The sequence below is a fragment of the Canis lupus genome, chromosome 1 (assembly GCF_011100685.1).
Source record: "Canis lupus familiaris isolate Mischka breed German Shepherd chromosome 1, alternate assembly UU_Cfam_GSD_1.0, whole genome shotgun sequence".
Taxonomy (NCBI): Eukaryota; Metazoa; Chordata; class Mammalia; order Carnivora; family Canidae; genus Canis; species Canis lupus.
The window spans coordinates 86,544,393-86,565,303 of record NC_049222.1 but is presented as its reverse complement, the minus strand read 5'-3'; the positions used below and the strand labels follow the sequence as shown (position 1 = coordinate 86,565,303).

Genomic DNA, 20,911 nt, shown 5'->3' with positions numbered 1-20,911 from the left:
TTTGCAAAACAGATCTATCAGACTCCATTCCCAGAAACTGTCTCCTGAATGACTTAAAGCAGGGCTAAAGAAACAGAATGCATATTTTTAATTGATTCTTTCTTTGAGCCGAGTTCCAAGTCGCCTAATACATTTTTAAATTCCCAAAGAGCTAGTTGCATTCAGAGTGACTCCAAAAAAGTTGTTCTAATTTGGGATGTCAGGCATCACTGCCACATATCATCACAACAATTGCTACTCTGGCTAATTGGAGGATAGATGAAAGGCTGTTTTCTTCATCTACCTCATCTGCCTTCTCCTTCACTTTATTGGGTATCAGTTCTTAAAATTAGGGGTATGAATATGATCTATCCCCCTGTTAATTCAAGAGTTAGGTCACAGGAGGACCCTAGGATTTTAGAGCTGGCAGCTGGAGCTCAGAGTTCTTGCATGCTTTTCCCGAAACTGTAGTGTGTAATAGAATCAGTGGGAGGGCTTGTTAAAACACAGATTGCTGGGTTCCATTCTAAGAGTTTCTGATTCAGTCTCTGATGTATAGGGTGTGGCCTGAGAATTCACATTTTGGGCAGGTTTGTGGCATTTTTTATGCTTCTGGTCCACGGACCATAGTGTGAAAAACACTGTCTCAGTTTATTTTTTTATTTTTTATTTTTTTAAGATTTTATTTATTTATCCACGAGACACACACACACAAAGGGAGAGGAAGGCTCCATGCAGGGAGCCCGACATGGGACTCGATTCCAGGTCTCCAGGGTCACACGGCAGGCTGAAGGCGGCACTAAACCGCTGAGTCACCCGGGCTGCCCAACCCTGTCTCAGTTAATTGAAGGACAAGGTATAGGGGCCAATGCTTAAGCAGTCCAGTACTTTCTCCAAGCAGGCTTTTCTATAGGGTATAGATTTCATGCTAAAATTATGGAAACCAGAGGTTCTTCCCTTCTGGGACTTCTCAAAGGGGAGAATTACATTGGAGGAAGACCTAAAAGCATGAACTTTAGTATCAGAAAGACCTGGGTGAGGGATCTGCTGGTCCATGGTTTAGCTTGCTGACTTTGGGCAAGTTGTTTAGGTTATTTGAATATCAATTCCTTCATATGTAAATCATAAATGACTGGTTCTTCTAACAATTTGAGACTTCTGAAGAATAGTTCAAGAACTATTTGACATAGAGTTATAGACTATAAGCCACAGGGCATCTAATTTAGGTTCTTCACTTTTCAGATGTGGAAACAAAGGTCCAGAGAAAGTATCTTAGTGAAGATCTCATAGCAAATGGCAGAATGAGGACCAGCATACAGGTCTTTTAATGTGTTTTGTTTTGTTTTCATCATTCACATTGGAAGAATATTTCCAAACCAAAGATTTCAAAACTAAATACTTTGGTAGTAGAAATCCATTCATATAGCAAAATGTAAACTTATGATAAATATTTTCTTTTATTTTTTTTAAATTATTTATTTATTCATTCATAGAGAGAGAGAGATTGAGAGAGAGGCAGAGACACAGGCAGAGGGAGAAGCTGGCTCCATGCAGGGAGCCCAATGTGGGACTCGATCCCAGGTCTCCAGGATCACACCCTGGGCTGCAGGCAGCGCTAAACCACTGCACCACCAGGACTGCCACTATGATAAATATTTTAGGCAGTCATATTAGCTAAACTCTGTGATTTAATCTATTTTTTTTTTCTTTAGAGAGAGAGAACGTGAGTGGGGGCCTGGGGCATTGGGAGGGGCAGAGAGAATCTTTTTTTTTTTTCTTTTTTTCTTTTTTTTTTGGGCAGAGAGAATCTTAAGCAGACTCCACACTCAGCATATAGCCTGATGCAGAGCTTGATCTCAAGACCCTGAGATCATGACCTGAGCCAAAATCAGGAGTCAGACTTTTTTTTTTTAAGATTTTATTTATTTATTCATGAGAGACACAGAGAGACAGAGAGAGGCAGAGACACAGGCAGAGGGAGAAGCAGGCTCCATGCAGGGAGCCTGACGTGGGACTTGACCCTGGGGCTCCAGGATCTTGCCCTGGGCCAAAGGCAGGCTTCAAACCACTGAGCCACCCAGGAATCCCAGGAGTCCAGACTCTTAACTGACTGAGCCACCCAGGTACTCCTAATTTATTTTTCAAAATACCAATTCTTGTACAATGTTACACATTATACTTTTTCCTTTAGCAAAAAGAATGTTTTTTTAATATTTTGGCAAAGTCTTTTCCAGACCAAACATGAAATAAGCAGGCAAGAATGAACTATTTTATAGTGTACAAAAATATGGAACTCTACAAATTTGTGTGTCATCCTTGTCCAGGGGCCATGCTAATCTCTGTATCATTCCAATTTCTTTATATGTGCTGATGAAGTGAGTACCACATTACACTTTTATACAATGGGACACATTATATGGGAAGATAATAAGAATTTGTTCTTTTCACTCTTAAGTATGAAAACTTACAGCAGCTCTCCAATATTGATTTTACTTTTCTTTACAGTGGATTTTCAGAAAGTCTTTGTGGCATAATAATGTTTTGCAAAAAGGGTGTGACTATTTATAGAATTATTGTCTTTGCTGCTAGAAAGGAGTACCTTTGAAAAAGGAGAGCTTAGTAGATGTGAAATCAATTTCCACATGGAGGATGAAAAAGTTACAAATGTATTAGGAAAATTACAATAAATGTTTAAAAGAAAAAAAATGGAACTCAGAGGACATTATTCATGAAACCATACTTGGGATATATACAAATTAGAATATTTTAGCTAGCTAAAACTCCTCATCCAGTAGACATGGACCCTGTGATGCAACAGAGTTGAGAGAAGATATTAATATTTTCTAAAATATTAATATTTGGTGAAGCTAAGAAATAAACGGTAATTAAGAAACAGGGATGAGCATGCAAAATACTGAAACTGGATCACTTTCTTATACCATACACAAAAATAAACTCAAAAGGGTTTCAAGGTGAGACCTAAAATCATAAAAATCCTGAAAGAGAGCACAGGCAGTAATTTCTCTGACATTGGCCATAGTAATATTTTTCTAGATATATCTCCCAAAACAATGGAAACAAAGGCAAAAATAAATTATTGGGACATTAAAATAAAGTTTCCAATTTGGAACAAGATGGATGGAGCTAGAAAGTATAATGCTAAGTGAAATGAGTCAGAGAAAGACAAATACCATATGATTTCACTCTTATGTAGAATTAAAGAAATAAAACAAGCAGAGGAAAACAAGAGAGAGAGAGAGAGAAACAAAGAGAAGCTAATAAACACTATTTTTAAAAAATATTTTATTTATTTTTTAGAGATTTTATTTATTTATTCATGAGAATACACAGAAAGATGAGAGAGAGAGAGACAGAGACACAGGCAGAGGGAGAAGCAGGCTGAGAGCCCGTCACGCCCTGGGCTGAAGGCGGCTCTAAACCGCTGAGCCACCCGGGCTGCCCCTAAAAAACACTCTTAACTGTTGAGAACAAACTGTTACCAAAGGGGGGTGGGGGATGAGTGAAATAGGTGATGGGGACTAAGAAGTGCACTTGTGATGAGCACTGGGTATTGTATGAAAGTGCTGAATCAGTATATTGTACACCTGAAACTAATATAACATTGTATGTTAACTATACTGGAATTAAAATACAAATTTTTAAAAAGTAGTGTAAAAAAATGAAAAGCTGTAAAAAAATAAAAATAAGAAACTATTGCACAGGAGTGCCTGGATGGCTCAGTTGGTGGAGCATGCTATTCTTAATTTCAGGGTCATGAGTTCGAGCCCCACATTGGGTGTGGAGATTACTTAACAGAAAAAAGCTTCTGCACAGCAAAGGAAACAATCAGCAAAACCAAAAGAAAACCTACTGAATGGGAGAAGATACTTGCAAGTTATATATCTGAGAAGAGGTTAATATCCAAAATATATAAAGAACTTATACAGCTCAACACACACACAGAAACCAATCTGATGAAAAAGTGGGCAGAGAACCTGAATAAACATTTTGCCAAAGACATAGATATGGCCAACAGACACATGAAGATATGCTCAAGATCACTCATTATCAGGGAAGTGTAAATCAAAGCACAATATCACCTCACATCTGTCAAAATGGCTAAAATAAAAAAACACAAGAAACAACAACAATTAACAAGGATGTAGAGAAAAAGGAACCCTCATGCACTGTTGGTGAGAATGCAAACTGTAGCCATGTGGAAAACAGCATGGAGGTTCCTCAAAAAAATTAAAAACACAACTACCCTATGATCCAATAATTCCACTACTGTATATTTACCCAAAGAATACAAAAACACTGATTTGAAAAGACATATGCATCCTTATGTTTATTGCAGGATTATTTACAATAGCCAAAGTATGGAAGTAATCCAAGTGTTCGATTAATGAATAGATAAAGAAGATGTAGTACGTAGAAAAAATGGAATAGTACTCAGCCATAAAAAAGAAAGAGGGCAGCCTGGGTGGATTAGCGGTTTAGCGCCGCCTTCAGCCCAGGGCAGGATCCTGGAGACCCGGGATCAAGTCTCGCATCGGGCTCCCTGCATGGAGCCTGCTTCTCCCTCTGCCTGTGTCTCTGTCTGTCTCTCTCTCTTTCTCTCTCTGTGTCTCTCATGAATAAATAAATAAAATCTTAAAAAAAAAAGATATCTTGCCATTTGCAACAACATGGATGCATCTAGAGGGTATAATGCTACATGAATTAAGTCAGTCAGAGAAAGACAAATACCATATGATTTCACTCATATGTGGAATTTAAGAAACAAAACAAAGATAAAAAGAAACGAACAAAAAACCCAGAGTTGTAATTACAAAGAACAAACTGGTGGTCACCAGAGGGGAGGTCAGAGGGGAGGATGGGTGAAATAGGTGAAGCAAATTAAGAATATACTTATTGTGATAAACACTGCATAACATGTAGAATTGCCGAATCACTATATTATATACCTGAAACTAATATAACACTGTATGGTAATTATACTGCAATTTTTAAAAAAAGGAAGAAATCACAGTATGCTTTGGTGCTCTCTTGTTATTCGTCTTGATGTGAGTCAAATGTTTATATACTTAAATCATGACTTGGTTTATAGCAAGACTAGGACCAATGTTTTACTTTATAAAGTTATTTGAGGATCCCTGGGTGGCGCAGCGGTTTGGCGCCTGCCTTTGGCCCAGGGCGCGATCCTGGAGACCCAGGATCGAATCCCACGTCAGGCTCCCGGTGCATGGAGCCTGCTTCTCCCTCTGCCTGTGTCTCTGCCTCTCTCTCTCTCTCTCTGTGACTATCATAAATAAATAAAAATTAAAAAAAAAAGTTTAAAAATCAGATTTCAGGTCTTATTTAAAAAAATAATAAAGCTATTTGATTCAAGGAAATTAAAGCTTTTACTTATTCTTTTTTTTTTAAAGCTTTTATTTTGAACAGAGATGTATCCACTAAGTGGCCACTAGCTAACTGTGGAGATGAATAATGGGCCCTTTCTCACAACTCCTTGGTGACCTGTTGTAACCTTCACTATCCAGATTTGATCAGTGATGTGGTCATTCCAAGATGGCAGGAAGTTTGAATTGCCTGAATGGACATACTGATCTGTCACACAGTAGGGCAGCAGAAGAAAGTTTTGTTCACACCTAAGGGTGACATAATTGTGTATGTCAAGAAGCCTAACTTATCTGCACAGCACCTGATAATTAACAATCCTTACTAATGGGAAGGTGCAGGCCTAGGGGGATCATGATGGAAAATCCTTTTAAAAAGCCAATTTGACCTTGGCCAAAACTTGCAGTGTGTTCCATTTCAGATGATTCAAAGCTCATTTTAATAGGCTTGAAAATCTGAAAATAAATGATTTTGAAGTGATGATATAAATTATGTATGAGTATCAATTGAATATTCAACTATAATGAGTTTATAGAATACAAGAGAGTATTTCTTTTGAGATGCTGCAATACTGCTATTGTTAGATTCAGAGCCCAGCTGATTGCTTATAGGGAGCCTTTGTGCAAATTTGAAAAAGGCACCCCCTCTGGGTGATGCGGCCTTGTGGGTACATGATTTGGCAAGCAGAGCCTGGGCTGAATCTTAGCTCCTTTTTGTCCCATTGGTTGGGTGCTTTTGTGCAATGCACAAACTGCACTTCCTTAAGTGGCAGCTCCAATTGCTATTTGAAATGCGTGCCAGCAGAAAGGATTTAAAGCCTTGAAGTGCTTATGTTGGTTTTTAGAGAGTACATTTGAAATATACAAAAGTGATGGTTCCTTCTCCTAACCCAATGCAGAATTTATCAGCAAGAGATAAAGAGTCCATCCAGTAAGCTCTAAAATGCCATGAAAGCAGGTGAAGCCTCCATGACAGAGAATGGCAGGTATGTTCCTCGAAGAAGCATAGCTAGTAGGCTTCACTCTCCAAGCCAGAGGCAAATAACCTAACACCCAGGAAATTTAGATTTCCAGGACCAGAATTGTCTTATTTGCCCACTGCTGCACTGATGCTGGAAGGGAAAGCTATGTTGTGTCGGTGTGGAGCTAAAACCCTTTACATCCATTTACTTGGACTGAAATGTAGAGGTGGTGAGTGTTAGTAATAAAAAGTATATGGGCTTGATTGTTCATTTTTCTTTGTGGAACCATTGCCTTGTGATACCATGGCAGTGAGAACAAAACCATGGGTATCTGAAATTGAGTTTCCAGTTCTGGGACAAAATGGAGTAGACACACATCTCCCTACTCCTCCATCTACATACACCTAAAGGCCCTGGACATTGCATATAAAGAAGATTTTAACAGGTTAGAGAAGCTAGGCCTGCTACGGATGGATCTCAAGACCCAGGAAGCATGGTGACAAGGGTTTTCCTGTTTGATTCATGTAGCCTAAACTGGGTACTAGGGAAGCCAATAGACACAGACAAAAAACAACAACAACAACAAAAAACCCAAGACAATTCAGCTTTCTCTAGCTACGGGACAAAGAAAGGGCAGCCTGGCAAAACAGGTAACTTTGAGACAATAACTGCTCTACTCCAGCCAAATACCATGGGAAAAAAATGTGAACACAAAGCCTAGACTTTTGCCCATGCCCAAATTTATCAAGGTACTTCTCTGCCCCCCCCCATCTAGATAGTGTCAAGAAGTCCATCTGGGGAGTCAGAACTGTTATCCACACCTGGTAATAATGAGATTACCCCAACCTCTGCCACAGGTTGTTAGTAAAGGCCATGAGGGAAGCTGGAATTTCATCTCCACCCAGTCAGTGGTAATAAGGCCCCCCCTCCCTGGCAAGGTGGTATCAGAGAGGGCTGAGTGGGAGGCTAGGACTTTTTTTTTTTTTTTTTTTTTTTAATCACATTCCAGTGGTAACTAAGCTTCCTAACCCTCTGCAGTGTTGGCAGAGGCATAGTGGGGATCCTGCACTCCCATCTCCACTCAGCAACAGTGAGATGCTCTTCTGCTTCCCATCTCAAGTTTCAATGGAGGCCAAGTGGGGAAGCTGAATTTCCACACCACTTGGTAGTAGTAAAAGCATCACCACCTTTCCTCCACTCCTGTAGTATCATAGGACACTTGCTAAAAACAGAAGATGAGCTAGAATCTCATAACATAATAGTAAAATGTCCAAGATACGGGGCACCTGGGTGGTACAATTGGTTGAGCAACCAACTCTTGGTTTTGGTTCAGGTTGTGATCTCAGGGTTTGAGATCAAGCCCCAAGCTGGGCTCTGTGCTGAGCTCAGAGTTTGCTTGAGATTCTCTCTCCCTCTGCTCCTCCTACTCATGTTCTCTCTCTAAAACAAATAAATCTAAAAAAAAAAAAAAAAAGTCCAAGATACAATTGAAAATCACTTATATCAACAACCAAAAAAATTTTAACTTAAATGAGAAGAGATAATCAATAGACACCATAACAAGATTATAAGATGTTGGAATTACCTGACAAGGATTTAAAAACAGCTATCAGGGGATCCCTGGTAGCTCGGTGGTTTAGCGCCTGCCTTTGGCCCAGGGTGTGATCCTGGAGTCCTGGGATTGGGTCCCGCATTGGGCTGCCTGCATGAAGCCTGCTTCTCCCTCTGCCTGTGTCTCTGCCTTTCTCTGTCTGTGCCTCTCATGAATAAATAAATAAATCTTAAAAAAAAAATAAAAACAGCTGTCATAAAAAAATGCTGGGATGCCTGGGTGGCTTAGCGGTTGTCTGTCTTTGTATCAGGGCATGATCCTGGAGTCCCAGGATCAAGTCCCACATCGGGCTCCCTGCATGGAGCCTGCTCTGTCTGTGTCTCTGCCTCTCTCTGTGTCTCTCGTGAATAAATAAAATCTTAAAAAAAATTTTTTTTATTATTTTTAAAAAATATTTTATTTATTTATGAGTGACAATGAGAGAGAGACAGAGACACAGGCAGAGGGAGAAGCAGGCTCCATGCAAGGAGCCCGATGTGGGACTCGATCCCGGATTCTGAGATCATGCCCCAAGCCAAAGGCAGATGCTCAACCGCTGAGCCACCCAGGTGTCCTGAATAAATAAAATCTTAAAAAAAAAATGCTTTGACAGGGACATCTGGGTGGCATAATCAGTTAAGCATCCAACTCTTGATTTTGGCTCAGGTCATGATCTCAGCATCGTACAATTGAGACCCGTGTTGGGTTCCTTGCTTTCCAGGAATCTGCTTAAGACTCACTCTCTCCCCAGCTCACACTCACTGTCTTTCTCTCTAAAAATAAATAAATACTTCTTTAAAAAAATACTTTGACAAGCAATTATGACCACAAATACAACATGCCATTTGTTGCATCTCTGGGCAAATTGAGTCTATTATCAGCTTTAGTCTGATATTCTCAGATATTAGAGCTTTGGTTGGGTGTTCGGATTCTTTGGGTAATGTTCTTTAATTTTTTCCTCCTAAACCACAGAAATAAACTCCTTTTTATGTGACACTTCTGAGTATCTAGAATACTGTTAAATACTTTCGACCAGCAGCCTGGTGAACAGTTAAAAAAGTCAAATAAATCTTTGTATATACGTTGTAATACTTCATCCCTCTCTTTTCCAGCCAGTCTTAATGGCCCAACCAGAAACTCTCTGAATAAGAACATACCCGTTTGCTATCCTTCTCTCCCCTAGGAATCAAAACCATCCTCTCTACATATCTGTTTCTTCTTTTTTTCCCTCTTAATTCTTCTTGTATCCAAATGAGTTTTGCCATTTAGCATTTCCTTGATGTTTTCCTCTTATGATCCTTGCCCTCATTTGATCATAGGAATTGTAAGAACAGGCTGTAATCCTCAGGATATATTGAAAAGGTTCAGTTCATTTCTCATTTTGTTCACAAGAGGTTAATCTGGGAGTCTTTAGTCCCTTCCAAGACAGTGTGACCTGAATCTGCTAGGGTCTGTAGCAAACAGTTTGAATTTGATGTTGTTTTTGGCATCTTCTTTAGAATCTCTTCATTCTCTGAAGTTGTGTCTAAAAATGCTAAGGCTTGGGCATGAGTAATTGTGTTTGAGTTAAAAATATGGTGTAATCTAATGTCATATTGGACATGAAGGTGAAAAGGGAACGTCCTTGCATGCCCTCTTTATTCACCAACAAAATTAATGTTTGGCAATAGAAGAAAATATATTCTCTTAGCATTGTGCCTATCAGACGCCTCTTAAAACATACATTTTGGGTACGTGTGTATGTAAATTTCAGTCGGCTAATTTAAGTAAACAAAATCTGCTTAGCCTCCCCCTCCCCCAATACAGTTGTGTCTGAGCATGCTGGACCCTGTTTAACCTCATGACATATCAACAAATTAGCTTTTTTTTTTTTTTTTTAGGAGTGATATGATCTAAACTACAATAAAAAAAAATAATCTCTATATCCAATGAGGGGCTCAAATGCATGACCCTGAGATCAAGAGTCACATGCTCTTCCAACTGAGCCAGCCCCCAGTCAGTTATTTCTTGATACAAAAGATTTCCTTTTTCACCATGAGGTAATAAGTATGGATTATGTGGTGGTCACTGTTTTTATTATCCAAGTTAGAATGATAAAACACCATGGGAAAATTATCTTTTGTTTGGTTAGGAGAGAAAATTTTGAATAGGATTGAAGTGAAGAGCAAGAGAGGGAAAAGAAGGGAGAAGGGAAAGATAAGGGGTAAAATTAGAGGTTAAAGATGAAATATATGGTTTTTTATGTATTTAAAGGAGAAGGTGGAAAGAAAACAGCTATAGAGAATAATAGAGAAGCTAAAAGTTCGATACAAACTATCTTTAGCAACAAAAATCTGGTGGTGAAAAAGCACCAATGGATCCTCCTTAACATGCATCTGAAATGGCTAAACATTTCAGATGCAAAACATATCAATATAGTGCATGTAGTGCAAAGGAGAAAACATTTAAGGGACTATCTGCAACATAATTTGTATAAACTCCATTTCCTCTTACTTCCTCTGCAATCATAATATAAGCTAGATTCTACAGCCACTTCTATGCATTTCTAAAACAGAGTGATTCAGGGCAAAAGCTTATTATTATTATTATTATTATTATTATTATGTTATTTTAAAAGATTTTATTTCTTTATTCTAGAGAGAGGCAGAGACATAGGCAGAGGGAGAAGCAGGCTCCCTGCAGGGAGCCTGACACAGTACTCAATCCCAGGACTCCAGGATCACACCCTGGGCCGAAGGCAGGCGCTAAACCACCGAGCCACCCATGCATCCCCAAAAGCTTATTATTATTATTATTTTAAAGATTTTACTTATTTCTAAAGTTTATTTACATATTTTTAGAAGATTTTAAGTAATCTTTAATTTTAAATAATCTAAAAGATTATTTGACAGAGAGAGAGAGAGCGAGCAGGGAGCCTGATGTGGAGCTCCAACCCAGGACACTGGGATCATGATCTGAGCCTATGCATAGCAGATGCTTAACCGACTGAGCCACCCAGGTGCCCCTATTTATTTTATTTTTTTAGTAATCTCTACACCCTGAGATCAAAAGTTGCATGCTCTACTGACTGAGGCAGCCAGATGCCCCGTTTATCTTACAGATCTGCATTTTCTTGGATGATTTACAGGGGAGATTTAATTATTTTCTTGTGCACTCTAACTATGAACATTTAAGGAGAGATTCAATCTTCTCTGGATTACCTTCACTTTTTTCTATGTATGATTATAGCAAATGATGAAACAGTTTTTTCCTGCTTTCCTGTGGTATTAGATGGTATGTACTCATGGTACACAGTATCAGCCTCAGATAAGTGGTGTGAGAAGAAAAAAATCATATGGCTTATTTATATCTATATAGCTTTGATTTTGTGTTTTCCTTTAAATTTTTGAACATATTTACAATAACTGTTTTACAGTTCTTGTTAGCTAAATCCAACATTTCTCTTATTTTTTTATTTTTTACTTCTTTTTTTTCTTCTTTTTTTTTCTTTTCTCATTTTTCAAAAAGGTTTTATTTATTTATTCATGAGAGACACAGAGAGAGAGTGAATGGCACAGACACAGGCAGAGGGAGAAGCAGGCTCCATGCAGGGAGCCCGATGCAGACTCGATCCTGGAACTCCAGGATCATGCCCTGTGCCAAAGGCAGGCACTAAACCACTGAGCCACCCAGGGATCCTCCATTTCTCTTATTTTTTATCTATGATCTTTCTCCAGGTTATGGAACAGAATTTGCTTCCCACCCCACCCCCCCCCAACGTTTAGGAGTTTTTTTTGTTTTTGTTTTTTTTTTAAAGATTTTATTTATTTATTCATGAGAGACACAGAGAAAGAGAGAAGCACAGACACAGGCAGAGGGAGAAGCAGGCTCCATGCAGGGAGCCCAACGTGGGACTCGATTCCAGGTCTCCAGGATCAGGCCCTGGGTTGAAGGTGGCGCTAAACCGCTGAGCCACCAGGGCTGCCCCAGGAATTTTTTTATTGGATGCTAGACACTGTAAAAGTCATGTTGTTGAATGTTGAGATTTTGTTGTTCTCTTTTAAAAAGTGTTGAAATTGGTTTTGGCAGGCACTTCCTTTAAACTGCAGATCACCTTGATTCTGTTGAGGCTTGCTTTGAAGTTTTGCTATCATGGGTGTATTGTTGCCTTTATTCTAGGGCCAATTAGCCCTAATACTAAGGTATGACTCTTCTCAGATCTCTTTTGATGACCTCAAATGTTCAAATAAGTCGCTATGACCCAGATGGATGGAATTCAAATGTCCTTAAATCATGTATGAAAAGTCTTTGGTCCTTTTTTTTTTTTTTTTTGGCCTGGCTTTATAGAATTTCACTCCATGCATACATAGAGAAATATTCAGAAGGGACCAAGAACACCCTTGTAAAAAATTTCTGCGTATGCAGCTCTTCCCTTATACTCTTCTGCCCTGCAAATTCCAGCCACCTCAACCTCATCATACTAGAATTTGTTTCCTCATCTTATAGAAATTAGCATGCTCCATGAGTTTCCTCTTCCTTTATTGCAGTTTAAAAATTGCTCCCGGCGAGGAGCCTGCTTCTCCTTCTGCTATGTCTCTGCCTCTGTGTCTCTCATGAATAAATAAATAAAATCTTTAAAATAAATAAATAAATAAATAAATAAATAAATAAATAAATAAATAAATAAATTGTTTCCAGTAGGGTTCCTGGATTTAGCAAAAATTCAATATTGCATTTTTATATACTTATACAAAAAATTATTCATTATGTATCTGAAATTCAAATTTAACTAGATAGGATAGCTGCCCTACCTAGAATTCTTTAGGGGAGTCATTAAGAAACAGTAAAAAAATGTGTCTCTTCTACTCATCCTGGGGTATCCTACATAGTTACTCATTACTCATGTGAAAAAGAGCTCTACCATAGTTCAAGATGTCTTATTTGAGATTATTTTATTTGAAATCTTCTTACTTAAAATCATTATTTCTCTTCTGTTTTATGGGCTTTGAATTTATCACAGTTTCAGCTGTTCTGTACAATGTTAACCTATCTCTTTGGGAAGTCACAAGAATCCTGTAAGGTGAATTCTGGGCACTTTACACATTGCCTACTGTTAGAAAGAGCATTTCCAAAATATCCTCAAAAGTAATGAGATGTTGTGCAGGCATCTTCATACAAGAGAGTTCATTTTATTTACATAGATTATCACAACAATAAATCATTTCTTGGGAAATTCAAAGAGATAGTGTTCATAAAACAATAGTTACATGGCATGGTAAAAAGAACCTGTGCTTGTGAAGATGAGAGGGCAACTAATATTTATTAAGTATCTACTCCATGCCAAGTGTTTTATATTCAGTGGTGTGCTGGAGCCAGTCTGTGCCAGCTCGTCTGTGCTTGTGAGAGGCAATTGTTAAGTTTTCAGGAATGTTGCCAGCCATTTTTTAAACTGTTGGAAGCTTGAAATTGACAACAGGAGGAATATTTATACAATGAAAATTATCAAATGCCACAAATCATGGTTCCTCCATCAATTCTAAGAGCTGATTGTTAGGCATTTACCAGCACATCACTGTCATCACATTTCTCATATTATTTTATCCTCCAACAACTGCATGAGGTATTTATTAGAATGCACAGTTTAAAGATGGCAAGAAACCAATTACGTAAGCAACATGTCCACATCTTCCTAGAGAACAAGAAACAAAACCAATTCTGTGTAATTCTATGTCCTTTCTGCTTACATCTCTACATCTTTGAGTCAGGAAGTTTTTTTTTTTTTTTTTAAAGATTTTTATTTATTTATTTATTCATGAGAGACAGAGGCAGAGACACAGGAAGAGGGAGAAGCAAGGCTCCATACAGGAGCCCAATGTGGGACTCGATTCCTGGTCTCCAGGATCACACCCTGGGCCGAAGGCGGCGCTAAACCACTGAGCCACCTGGGCTGCCGGAGCCAGGAGACTTGAACTATTGCCTTAACCTTGACTGTATGTTCTTGCACCAACACCTGACCACTATGGATCAGCATTTATTTATCTGTAAAGTTGGAAGCAATATACTACTCAATAGACAAAGTCTCTTTTGGATGTAATAGTCTCTGTTGTTTACTAATTCTTCCTCAGTCCAACTGTGGCAGAAATGCTAAAAACAAATACCTTCCAAATAGTTGTTAGAAAAAGGAATCTGGGGCAGCTCTGGTGGCTCAGCGGTTTAGCGCCTCCTTCAGCCCAGGGCCTGATCCTGGAGACCCGGGATCGAGTCCCACATCGGGCTCCCTGCATGGAGCCTGCTTTCTCCTCTGCCTGTGTCTCTGCCTCTCTTTCTGTGTCTCTCATGAATAAATAAATAAAATCTTTAAAAAAAAAAAAAAAAAGAAAAGAAAAAGGAATTTGTACCAGCAGGGGCTTCATGGGACTCAAGGCTATTATTACACTACCAGGTTTTTCTTTTTTCTCTAATGTCCACCATCAAGGTGACATTAACAGAGAAAATGCATGCAGCCGGTTGATTTATTAAAAATCTGACAGGGCAGGGATGCCTGGTGGCTCAGTGGTTGATTGAAGAAATAAATAAAATCGTAAAAAAAAAAATTCTGACAAGGCAAAGTAGCTTTGTGTAAATTAGCTGTTTAGTTTTCTCAGTCTTTTTTTTTTTTTAACATTTTTATTTATTTATTCATGAGAGACACACAGAGAGAGGCAGAGACACAGACAGAGGGAGAAGCAGGCTCCATGCAGCGAGCCTGATGTGGGACTCAATCCCGTGTCTCCAGGACCAGGCCCCGGGCTGAAGGCAGCGCTAAGCTGCTGAGCCACCCGGGCTGCCCCAGTTTTCTCAGTCTTTGACTAAAAGTTATCTACCAGGACCCTCCGGTCCAGAAGGATGAACAAGTCTTTGTGTCATTGATGGGCTTATCACTGAGGACAACTATGTAGATCTTTGTTTTCAAAGGATACATTAAGGAAAAAAATAAAGAGGACTTCAAATGTACAAGAGAATTATTCCATTTTAGAAGGTATATTCAATTTATATATAAAATTTTTTAAAAAGATTTTTATCTGATAGAGTGCATAAGTAGGAGGCATGGGAGAGGGAGAAGCTGGCTTTCCGCTGAGTAGGGAGCCTAATGCAGGGGGGGTCCTGGGATCATGATCTGAGCTGAAGGCAGACACTTAACTGACTAAGCCACCCAGGTGCACCAAGATGGATATATTCCTAAACACTGGGAGAAGAATTTCCGGTTTATAAGGTTCAGAAGACTCAGTTTATGGGTTGCACACGGGAAAGATTGCAGGGATGCCTATAGGGACCAGGCACTAAGTCCCTTGGCTGTAGGGCTCCAACAAAGTTTCTAATAATGGGGCCCTACTAGATTCAAGGCTCTAGAACAACCACTAACCTTCGAATGGACCAAGAAATGATTTCTGAAGCAGACATAGACTGAGAATTAGGGCTTACTTATTTAGCTTAGGAAAGAGGAGTGGGTTCTGAAGAGTATTATTTTAGTGATTGGGCTTTACACCAAGTTTAATCTACTTGTTAAAAAAATATCTACTTGTTATGAAGAAATGCATACCTGTTATATACAACTAGCTATAATTCATAATATCCAATATTATCAGCAAAGAGATTCCATAATTTTTTAAAAAGATTCTATGTATTTATTCATGAGAGACACAGAGAAAGGCAGAGACATAAGCAGAGGGAGGAGGCTCCAATGCAGGGAGCCCGGCGTGGGACTCGATCCCATGTCTCCAGGATCATGACCTGAGCCGAAGGCGGCACTAAACCGCTGAGCTACCAGGGCTGCCTGAGATTTCATAATTATACCTATGTAGCAGAGTGGAGAAATATGATGATCTTAATGCTGGTATCATGATTCTTCTTAGGGGGTATTTCAGTTGGGGCCTTCAAAGAAGCAGGTAGAATTATATGTGCAATAGATTTACTGGGGAAGAAGCAGGATGGTGGCCATGGAAGTCGGAATCCGCTAAGGAGTGTGTAACAACTCACCAGCAGAATCAAAAAAAAAAAAAAAAAAAAAAGAAAAAAAAAGAAAAAGAAAGATTTACTGGGGAGAGGCACCTGGATGGCTCAGTGGTTGAGCATCTGCCTCAGGTCATGATTCTGGGGGCCCTGCTCCTCCCACTGCTTATGTCTCTGCCTCTCTCTGTGTGTCTCTCACAAATAATGAAAATCTTTTTATAAAAAAGATTTACTATGTTAAAAGATATGAAGCAGAGAAGGGAGGGATAGATGAGGAGGACCATCAGGTTATGATGAAGATCTGAAAAATATGCAGGATAAGCAGTAGAATTCTGAAAAAGTCTTGGCCAGGTCAATGGGGAGTCCTTGAGCAAAGTTCTAGGGACTCGTATGGAGAAGTCCTATGTCAGGCAAGAATGACCACTCCAGAATGTTCACTGCATGGAGTCTTGGCTGGGGGCAGCTTGGGAAAGCACAGCCTCTTTGTGAATGCCACAGTGAGACAAAGGTTTATCATCTGTTAGCTACCTGTGGTCTATATGCTCCTGCAGCACATTCTCTTGCAGGGAGTTCAAAGGGGTGCCTGCCATGTTTCAGAAAATTATGTGTTTAAAAGCACGCTGTGATGCTGCTGTGCGGTAGAAGGTGATACCCTGAGGAATGAGCTTACTGAGAAAAAGGCAGTAAAAGAGTGCTAAAATTTTCACCTTGATAGGATTAGAAATTTTGGCGAATGATTCAAGAATAAAGGACACACAGGCTTAACATGGCAGAAAAATGGCTAAAGGCCCTTTACAAAGAGGGGTATCTAATATTCAGAATTATTTTTTTTAAGGTCTAAATCCCCTGCCACTCCAAACCTTAAATAAAATATGACATATGTACAATTGCCTCATGGGATTGTCACACAGCTAAGAAGATAGTTTGAATCTAGATAATTCTTTTTTTTTTAAAAAAAGATTTTACTTATTTGAGAGAGAATGAGTGAATGCAAGAGCAAGAGAGTGAGAGTGAGAGTGAGAGAGAGAGAGAGAGAGACCATAAGCAGAGGGACAACAGAGGAAGAGGGCAAAAGACTCCCCACTGAGCATGGAGGCCGACATAGGGCTTGAAACCAGGACTCTAGGATCAAGATCAAGACCTGAGCCAAAGGCAGACACTTGACTGAGCCACCCAGGTGCCCCTAAATCTGGATAATTCTTGATCCAAAATCTCCCTTCTATCCACTGTGCTACTTTTCCACTGTTCCTTCTATGTAACTTGATTTAGTGATTAGCTTCCATAATTCAGTGACTCTAGGAGTTACAAATGTTTTAAGCTATGGGCAGTATTTTCCTAGGGATTCCCAGAAGTAGAAGTAGACCCCAAGACAACAATTTCAGGACAAATAGTCTACTTGGAGAGTGAAAGAGATTTAGGAGGGTAATGGAGAGGTGAAATGGGAGAAAAGCCAGCCAATACAGTTTATGAAATTGAGCCAACGAGGACAATGAGTGACTAGAGCTTACCTTCTTAACCCCTCTGGGGAAACTGGAGACTGTGTAGGACATATGACTCTGAGTTATCCCACCTAGGAGGTAAGGAATCTGGGGTGTAAGCTCACCAGTTTTTGGTTAAAGGCTGCTCCTACTGAATGTTATTCTGTTATATTTCCAGCTGGCTGGCCAGCAAAACTGGCTCATATAGCAAGAGAAAGCTCTCAAGGAAAGAAATACAAGTGCTGGCAGGGGGTAACTGTGCCTGGGTGTGTGAATGAGGAAATGTGAGGCCGCAAAAGCACCTCACTGGAGGTATCAATGAAATATTTTATATACAGTCATCATACTCATTTTTTCCTAATGAAAAATAATAATCATTAGAATTAAATTTAGTATTATAATTTTAAGATTCCTTTCATATATATCATCTCATTGGATTATCAAATGGTCCTTTGATATAAGCAGCATTCTGCAGATGAAAAGGATGTACATTTTATCTCCTCTATGAAGACCTCATAAATTTAAATTTATAAATTTCTTTTCTCATGCCAAGTTGATAAGTTCCAGTTTTCTTTATATTGGGAATTTGCAGAACATTTTTGGTGGGGCAGGCATGGAGGTAGGAAAATTTAAGAGGTGGGAGTAATGAACATTTTTGGGCCTCAATCTAAAAAACCTTTTTCTCAGAACTATATGACCTAAACAGCATATTAGAACTTCATTAAAAATAAACACAGTAAGGATCTTGGGGTCCTGGGAACGAGCCTACTCAGTGGGGAGCCTGGTTCTCCTTCTCCCTTGGTCTCTCCCCCACCCTCACTTGTACTCTCGCTCACTCTCTCTCATGAATAAATAAAAATCTTAAAAAAAAATGAAACAAATATTAGTTATAATCAGAAAAGACAAACCATGTGTAGATGAAATTTAAGCCAATTACATTTTCTCATTTATACACATTTTATGTCATCTTATGTAATAGAAGAAACATTTTTTTCATTAAGTGGTTTATTTATTTTTTAAAAAGATTTTATTTATTTGAGTGAGAGAAACAGAGATAGCGACAGAGAGCACAAGCCTGGACAAGAGGAGAATTAGGCCTCCCGATGAGCAGGAAGCTTGATGCAGGTCTCTAACCCAGGACCCTGGGATCATGAACCCAGACAAAGGCAGATGTCCAACTGACTGAGCCACTCAAGCACCCCACATTAAGTGGTTTAAATCAAAGTGTTCCTCTTTACCCCTTTTTTACGTCTGGCATGATGAGCTTATTTCAGTGAAGCTGCCGCGGTAAGTACTGGGAGAACCCTAGGACAGTTGGAGGCCAATTTTGTATTTACTAGCTTGTGTTTCAAGGTGGCTAAATGAATGGTAACTCTGCCTGCCCAACTATTTTCATGGGATTATCTCTTCTGGGCTGAATTGCTGTTTTTAAGAATGTTTTCATTGATGGCTGGGTAAAGCAAAGGAGTGACTGCTGTCAACACATTATAATGAGAAAGTTAAAAAAAAAGTTATGACAAGAACTTGGTCAAGTTATAGCTTCTTGTAGGCCACATTTTTGTTTTAAAAGGGAAATCTGGTTTTATGTTAAGAAAGGATTATATTTTCAAATCCTTGATAAAAAGGATGAAATCTTATTGTTTATTAACATGTTAGTAGTTAAAAGTTAAAAGTTAAACATTGGGGTACCTGGGTGGCTCAGTAACCGTTAGGTGTCTGCCTTTGGCTCAGGTCATGGTCCCTGTGTCCTGGGATCAAGCCCTGAATGGGGCTCCCTACCCTGCACGGTGGTGGTGTAGGGGGTGGGAGAGGTGTGGGGGGTGGTGGTGTGGTGTGTGAGGGGGTGAGTGGGCCTGCTTCTCCCTCTCCTGCTGCTTCCTCTGCTTGTGCTTTTCTCTGTCAAATGAATAAATAAAATCTTTAAAAAAAAGCTAAACATCAACTCCCTTATAAATTAAATTTGAATCATTCTTATATCAATGGAGAATAACTGTGATTGAAAAAATGCATTCAGGATTTTATTTATTTTTTAAAGATTATATTTATTTATTCATGAGAGACACAGAGAGAGAGAGGGAGGCAGAGACACAGGCAGAGGGAAAAGCAGGCTCCATGCAGGGAGCCCGACAAGGGACTCAATCCCAGGTCTCCAGGATCATGCCCTGGGCTGAAGGCGGTGCTAAACCACTGAGCCACCAGGACTGCCCTGCATTCAGGATTTTAAAATTTCGTTTTAGTAAAAATGAACACTAAGGATTTTTTTTTTAACACTAAGGATTTAAAGACCAAATCCTTCCCAAGATTTCCTTGAGAATTTCATTTCAGCTGTCCCAGAGTTATATGCTTGTCCTGCCTCCTGAATTTCCAGTTTAACTCTCAAAACTACGAACACAAAGGCAGTATGTTTAGTGACAATAGGACACATTTGGAGCCAAAGTGTCACGGGAGCAAGGCAGAGTTGGACCAGACAAAAGGTGCATTTGCTCTCATTTGCTATGGTTCATCCAGCTGTTGCTGCCTTCTGGGTCTGACCAACATTTTAAGGCATGTCAGATAGGAGCTTCTGGTTGCTTTAGATTCTCCTATCATCTAAATATCGCCAAAGCAAGAAATGGGCCAGAATTTACCACATAATTTCACGGACTCAAGTTCTCTGCAAATTTGCTAGTAAAATGGCACATTGTCAAGAATAAAAATTCTTGAAGAATTATCTAATAGTAATTCATGGCTTGACCTTCATTTCTATACACAGACCCACCTTCAGAACACAAACCCCTTACATTATTATATTTCTTTAGAGTACTGAAAATATTCCCACTTAGTATTATCATTTGATTATTATGGTAAATCTCTAATGTCAACAGAATAGATATTATCAATATTAACTTTTAACTGAAAGTGAAATTCTGGCTCCAAGACATTAATTAGTAGGTCTAACATTTTAAAGCTACGTACCTCCCATCAACACTTGTACTGTTAATTCTCTAATAATTTAAAGATACACAAGGAAAATATGAAGTCACAGCTTTGAATTATGAGGAAAAGTCCTATCCTTTTGCAACATGTTTTCCCCTTAATATTAATTTAAGCATCAGGAAGCATTCAGTTACCAAGGTAAGAATAAAGATACATGAAGAAAGAGACACATTCTCTGCCCTTCAATCTAACAGATAAATTAGCGTTATATTAATAGTGTCCTGGAGGACATATCTGTAATGTGAAAAGCCTGCTTTTTTTCTGGGGGGGGGGGGGTCTTCTTTCTTTACAATGCTCTGTAAGACACTGTTCAGAGAACTCCCTAAAACTGGTAGAATTAGAAGTACACAGTTCAATATCTCTTATGTCTCATTTGATCTTCTTGGAATGGGGCTTCAAGTAGATGTTTTCTGGAAAATAATGGGAAGGCCCTGAAAGACTTGGTGCAGCCACTAGCTTTTGTTAGGCTTTCTTATGGAAAGAAGAAAGCCTTTTATATTACTGTAATCATTGTTATTTGCGTATTTCTCTCCAGTTCTACAAAAATGCAGAGACCAA

The 20,911-nt window shown here is 39.1% G+C and overlaps 1 long non-coding RNA gene and 1 other non-coding gene across 2 annotated transcripts in view; both read right to left on the bottom strand.

The window, feature by feature from the left end:
• Positions 1–20,911, bottom strand: part of LOC106559439 — a 66,971-nt gene that overhangs the window by 43,978 nt on the left and 2,082 nt on the right. The gene's annotated exons all lie outside the window — the stretch shown is intronic.
• LOC119869857 lies at positions 2,261–2,362 on the bottom strand. The gene has a single exon (XR_005354857.1). It is a non-coding gene; the product is annotated as a U6 spliceosomal RNA (small nuclear RNA).